The 6,793-nt window shown below is 63.8% G+C and overlaps 1 non-coding gene across 1 annotated transcript; it reads left to right on the top strand.

Moving 5' to 3' along the window:
• The first annotated feature begins 5,220 nt into the window (after positions 1–5,220).
• Positions 5,221–5,339, top strand: LOC131864180 (5S ribosomal RNA). Its single transcript, XR_009363019.1, has one exon. It is a non-coding gene; the product is annotated as a 5S ribosomal RNA (ribosomal RNA).
• Positions 5,340–6,793: the final 1,454 nt, after the last annotated feature.

The following is a 6,793-nucleotide window of genomic DNA, read 5'->3' as shown; positions in this document are numbered from 1 at the left end:
CTGCGCACCTTGGAGCGCACTTCGGAGCGCTCCTTGGTGCGCACCAATCTTGGGCACCTCGGAGTGCACCATGGCGCCCACCAAGGTGCGCACCCGGGGCAAACCGAGCTCCGACTTCGTGCGCACCTTGGAGCGCACGAAAGGTGCGCACCATGGCGCCCACCAAGGTGCGCAGCCCAGCCAAGGCGTGCGCATCAAGGTGCGCACCCTGGCGAAGGTGCGCACCCGGGGCAAACCGAGCTCCGACTTCGTGCGCACCTTGGAGCGCACAAAGGGTGCGCAACCCAGCCAAGGTGTGCGCACCCCGGGCAAACCGAGCTCCGAATCGTGCGCACCTTGGAGCACACTTCGGAGCCCTCCTTGGTGCGCACCGATGTTGCGCACCTCGGAGCGCACCCGGGGAAAACAATGCAATTAACCCGACTTTCGACTTCGTGGGCACCTCGGAGCGCTCTCGGGTTCGCACCTCGGAGCACACCGAGGTGCGCACCTTTGATGCGCTGCCTTCACCAATTTCCAGAAAAGGCAAGAAAACATTGAGAAGGTGTGCGCACCGAGGTGCCCACCCTGGCGAAGGTGCACGCGAGGTGCGCACCCGGGGCAAACCGGGCTCCGACTTCGTGCACGCCATGCTGCGCACCTTGGAGGGCCATGGTGCGCACCTTGGAGCACACTTCGGAGCGCTCAATGGTGCCCAACCCAGCCAAGGTGCCCACCGCGGCGAAGGTGCACGCGAGGTGCGCACCCGGGGCAAACCGGGCTCCGACTTCGTGCACGCCGCACCTTGGAGCACACTTCGGAGCGCTCCTTGGTGCGCACCAGGGCGCGCAACCCAGCCGAGGTGCCCACCCCGGCGAAGGTGCACGCGGGGTGCGCACCCGGGGCAAACCGGGCTCCGACTTCGTGCACGCCATGGTGCCCACCGCGGCGAAGGTGCACGCGAGGTGCGCACCCGGGGCAAACCGGGCTCCGACTTCGTGCACGCCGCACCTTGGAGCACACTTCGGAGCGCTCCTTGGTGCGCACCAGGGCGCGCAACCCAGCCGAGGTGCCCACCCCGGCGAAGGTGCACGCGAGGTGCGCACCCGGGGCAAACCGGGCTCCGACTTCGTGCACGCCATGGTGCCCACCGCGGCGAAGGTGCACGCGAGGTGCGCACCCGGGGCAAACCGGGCTCCGACTTCGTGCACGCCGCACCTTGGAGCACACTTCGGAGCGCTCCTTGGTGCGCACCATGGTGCCCACCAGGGCGCGCAACCCCGCCGAAGGTGCACGCGAGGTGCGCACCCGGGGCAAACCGGGCTCCGACTTCGTGCACGCCGCACCTTGGAGCACACTTCGGAGCGCTCCTTGGTGCGCACCAGGGCGCGCAACCCCGCCGAAGGTGCACGCGAGGTGCGCACCCGGGGCAAACCGGGCTCCGACTTCGTGCACGCCATGGTGCGCACCAGGGTGCCCACCGCGGCGAAGGTGCGCACCCGGGGCAAACCGGGCTCCGACTTCGTGCACGCCGCACCTTGGAGCACACTTCGGAGCGCTCCTTGGTGCGCACCAGGGCGCGCAACCCAGCCGAGGTGCCCACCCCGGCGAAGGTGCACGCGAGGTGCGCACCCGGGGCAAACCGGGCTCCGACTTCGTGCACGCCATGGTGCCCACCGCGGCGAAGGTGCGCACCCGGGGCAAACCGGGCTAGGACTTCGTGCACGCCGCACCTTGGAGCACACTTTGGAGCGCTCCTTGGTGCGCACCATGGTGCCCACCAGGCCGCGCAACCCAGCCAAGGTGTGCGCACCAAGGTGCACGCGAGGTGCGCACCCGGGGCAAACCGGGGTCCGGCTTCGTGCACGCCGCACCTTGGAGCACACATCGGGGCGCTCCCGGGTTCGCACCGGCGTTGCGCACCGTGGTGGGCACCTCGGAGCGCACCGTGGTGGGCACCTCGGAGCACACCAAGGTGGGCAGCGAGGTGCGCACCTTTGATGCGATGCCTTCACTAATTTCCATAAAAGGCAAAAAAAAACGAGATTTTAAAATTTCCGTTTTGAAAGATAGTGAGAAAAAGGGAATGCTGGTGCCATCTTGAGCCCGCCCTGGTGCGCAGCCCAGCCAAGGTGTGCGCACCAAGGTGCCCACCCTGGCGAAGGTGCGCGCCCGGGCAATTAACCCAACTTCCAACTTCGCGCGCGCCAGGGTGGGAGCGCACCCAACAACCGGGCCTGGGAAGAGCCAATGCGAGAAACCCCACCAAACGCTCTGACAAAAAAAGAGGGGGCGCTCCAGTAACCCCGCTTCGGAGCGCACCCTGGGCAAACCCAGCGAGGGTGCCCACCCCGGCCAAGGTGCAGGCGAGGTGCGCACCCGGGGCAAACCGGGCTCCGACAACGTGCACGCCGCACCTTGGAGCACACTTCGTAGCGCTCCCGGGTGCGCACCTCAGAGCACACCAAGGTGGGCAGCGAGGTGCGCACCTTTGATGCGCTGCCTTCACTAATTTCCAGAAAAGGCAAAAAAAAGAGGAGATTTTAAAATTTCCGTTTTGAAAGATAGTGAAAAAAACGGAACGCGGGTGCCATCTTGAGCCCGCCCTGGTGCACAGCCCAGGTAAGGTGCCCACCCTGGCAAAGGTGCGCACCCGGGCAATTAACCCTACTTCCGACTTCGTGCGCGCCAGGGTGGCAACCGGGCCTGGGAAGAGCCAATGCGAGAAACCCCACCAAACGCTCCGACAAAAAAAGAGGCGGCGCTCCAATAACCCCGCTTCGGAGCGCAGCCGGGGCAAACCCAGCCAAGGTGCCCACCCCGACGAAGGTGCACGCGAGGTGCGCACCCGGGGCAAACCGGGCTCCGACAACGTGCACGCAGCACCTTGGAGCACACTTCGAAGCACTCCCGGGTGCCCACCGGCGTTGCGCACCGTGGTGGGCAGCGAGGTGCGCACCTTTGATGCGCTGCCTTCACTAATTTCCAGAAAAGGCAAAAAAAAATGAGATTTTAAAATTTCCGTTTTGAAAGATAGTGAAAAAAACGGAACGCGGGTGCCATCTTGAGCCCGCCCTGGTGCGCAGCCCAGGCAAGGCATGCGCACCAAGGTGCCCACCCGCGGTGCACGCCCGGGGCAAACCGGGCTCCGACTTCGTGCAGGCCGCACCTTGGAGCACACTTCGGAGCGCTCCTTGGTGCGCACCATGGTGCCCACCAGGGCGCACCCGGGGCAAACCGGGCTCCGACTTCGTGCACGCCGCACCTTGGAGCACACATCGGAGCGCTCCCAGGTTCGCACCAGCGTTGCGCACCTTTGATGCGCTGCCTTCACTAATTTCCAGAAAAGGCAAAAAAAAACGATATTTTAAAATTTCCGTTCTGAAAGATAGTGAAAAAAACGGAACGCGGGTGCCATCTTGAGCCCTTCCTGGTGCGCAGCCCAGGCAAGTTGTGCGCACCAAGGTGCCCACCCTGGCGGAGGTGCGCGCCCGGGGCAAACCGGGCTCCGACTTCGTGCACTGCATGGTGCCCACCAAGGCGCGCAACCCAGCCAAGGTGCCCACCGCAGCGAAGGTGCACGCGAGGTGCGCACCCGAGGTGCACACCCGGGGCAAACCGAGCTCCGACTTCGTGCACGCCGCACCTTGGAGCACACTTCAGAGCGCTCCTTGGTGCGCACCAGGGCGCGCAACCCAGCCAAGGTGCTCACCCCGGCGAAGGTGCACGCGAGGTGCGCACCCGGGGCAAGCCGGGCTCGGACTTCGTGCACGCCGCACCTTGGAGCACACATCGGAGCGCTCCCGGGTTCGCACCAGCATTGCGCACCTTTGATGCGCTGCCTTCACTAATTTCCAGAAAAGGCAAAAAAAAAAAAAAAACGAGATTTTAAAATTTCCGTTTTGAAAGATAGTGAAAAAAACGGAACGCGGGTGCCATCTTGAGCCCGCCCTGGTGTGCAGCCCAGGCAAGTTGTGCGCACCAAGGCACCCACCCTGGCCAAGGTGGGTCACGGGGTGGGTCCTAGGGTGGGTAACGGGGTGGGTACTAAGGTGCGTGCCAAGGTGGGTCATGGGGTGGGTGCCAAGGTGGGCACCAGGGTGGGTGTGCACCAACCCTAGCCAGGGTAGGTCACGGGGTGGTTGTCGGGGTGGGCGTCAAGGAGCCAAGGTGGGTGGCAAGTAGCCAAGTTGCGTGCCAAGGTGGGTGTCGGGGTGGGTGCCAAGGATCCAAGGTGGGTGCCAAGGAACCAAGGTGGGTGTCTGGGTGGGTGCCGAGGTGGGAGCCAGGGTGGGTCCCAAGGTGAGTGCAAAGGTGGGTGCCAGGGTCAAGGTGAGTGCCAATGTGGGTTCCAAGGTGCCAGGGTCAGGGTGAGTGCCAATGTGGGTTCAAAGGTGCTAAGTTGGGTGCGAGGTTGGGTGCGAGGGTGGGTGGGTGCCAAGGTGTGCTAGGTGGAAGCCCGGGTGGGTCGGCATCCCATGGGTGTCGAGTTGGGTGCCTGATGGGTGCTTCTTGTCAAGTTTTAGTCGTCGGGACTCATTTCGAGCCTTAGAGGTCGTTTCTTGTCCGGTTGCCCTGTCTTCGACCTGGGAACCCAATTTTGGTCCTCGGGTCCCATTTTTTTTTGTCTCGCATCCCACTTTTGGCCTGTGGCCTTTTCGGGGTCGATTCTCGTTTTGGGCATCAGAGCATGTTTCTTCTCCTAAAACCCAATATTTGTTTATTAAGTCTCGGAACACATTTTTGTTCTCGTGGACCCATCATGGGTCTTGGAACGCATTTGTGGTCCTTGGGTCCCATTTTGCATCCCGAAACTTGTGTTTTGGTGCTTGATCCCTATTTTGGGTGCCCACCTTGCACCAAGTGCGCACCCGGGGCAAACCGAGCGCCTTGGTGCACCGGGGCAAGATCGAGCGTGCACCCGAGGCGCCCCGAACATGCACCAAGGTGCACTCGGCCCACATGTGAGCGCAGGTCGTTGCGCCCGAGGTGGTGTGTGGGCACCGCGTTGCAGACGGGACACTGCACGCACACGACGCCCCGTCCAGGTGCACGCACGTAGGCCGGGCCGGGTGCACACCCGACGCCCTAGCAAGGTGCGCGCACCCGGGCAGGGCTCACACTTGGCGAACGGGGCGCACTTCGCGAGGGAGGGTGTGCACCTCGACGGGGGTGGGTGGCCGGGGTGGATTCGCACGTGGGTCGCGGTTTGCTAAGTACACACTGCGACAAGCTCATAACGGGTGCGATCATACCAGCGTTAGTGCACCGGATCCCATCAGAACTCCGCAGTTAAGCGCGCTTGGGCCGGAGTAGTACTGGGATGGGTGACCTCCCGGGAAGTCCCGGTGTTGCACCCTTTTTTAGTTTTTCGCCGGGCGTCGCAATGCTATTTGAATAAACCTTTTGCCCGTTTGCGTTCTCGTCGGGGCCGGGCCGGGCCGGGGTGCGCTGCCCGCACTACCGCGCGCGCGGGGGCGACACCGAGCGCGCACCCGAGGCGCCCCGAGCACACAGGCCACGGTGCAACCCGGGCGTTGTGCGCGCACCCCGGTGCGCCCGAGGTGCTGCGCGCGCACCCAGGTGAAATCGGTGTGCACCTCGGCCAGTGCGCGCTCGGTCGAGTCGCGCACGTTGGCCAAGGTGCACGGTGATGTTTCTTACTCTAAGGTTCCGCACCAGACGCCCGGGACAGGTGAGCGAAGCTGGGCGGGGCCGGGTGCGCGGCCGGGGCAGGTGCACGCAGCTAGAGAGAGCTTTGGAGCACACCAGAGGTGCGCACCTTGGAGCACACTTCGGAGCGCACCAATGATGCGCTCCATTCAAAAGTTTCCTGAAAAGGCAAAAAAAGTTGAGATTATAGAATTTCCCACTTGAGAGATTGTAAAAAAAAAAAATTTAAAATGAAGGAAACGCGGGTGCCAAGGTGTGCGCGCCCGGGTGCGCAGCCCAGCCAAGGTGTGCGCACCAAGGCGCCCACCCTGGCGAAGGTGCACGCAAGGTGCGCACCCGAGGCAAACCGGACAATTAACCCAACTTTCGACTTCGCGCGCACCTGCGCACCTTGGAGCGCACTTCGGAGCGCTCCTTGGTGCGCACCAATCTTGGGCACCTCGGAGTGCACCATGGCGCCCACCAAGGTGCGCACCCGGGGCAAACCGAGCTCCGACTTCGTGCGCACCTTGGAGCGCACGAAAGGTGCGCACCATGGCGCCCACCAAGGTGCGCAGCCCAGCCAAGGCGTGCGCATCAAGGTGCGCACCCTGGCGAAGGTGCGCACCCGGGGCAAACCGAGCTCCGACTTCGTGCGCACCTTGGAGCGCACAAAGGGTGCGCAACCCAGCCAAGGTGTGCGCACCCCGGGCAAACCGAGCTCCGAATCGTGCGCACCTTGGAGCACACTTCGGAGCCCTCCTTGGTGCGCACCGATGTTGCGCACCTCGGAGCGCACCCGGGGAAAACAATGCAATTAACCCGACTTTCGACTTCGTGGGCACCTCGGAGCGCTCTCGGGTTCGCACCTCGGAGCACACCGAGGTGCGCACCTTTGATGCGCTGCCTTCACCAATTTCCAGAAAAGGCAAGAAAACATTGAGAAGGTGTGCGCACCGAGGTGCCCACCCTGGCGAAGGTGCACGCGAGGTGCGCACCCGGGGCAAACCGGGCTCCGACTTCGTGCACGCCATGCTGCGCACCTTGGAGGGCCATGGTGCGCACCTTGGAGCACACTTCGGAGCGCTCAATGGTGCCCAACCCAGCCAAGGTGCCCACCGCGGCGAAGGTGCACGCGAGGTGCGCACCCGGGGCAAACCGG

This window comes from Cryptomeria japonica, unplaced genomic scaffold, assembly GCF_030272615.1.
Source record: "Cryptomeria japonica unplaced genomic scaffold, Sugi_1.0 HiC_scaffold_80, whole genome shotgun sequence".
In the NCBI taxonomy this organism is placed as follows: domain Eukaryota; kingdom Viridiplantae; phylum Streptophyta; class Pinopsida; order Cupressales; family Cupressaceae; genus Cryptomeria; species Cryptomeria japonica.
The sequence above is the reverse complement of the archived record's forward strand: the minus strand, read 5'-3'. Positions and strand labels throughout refer to the sequence as shown.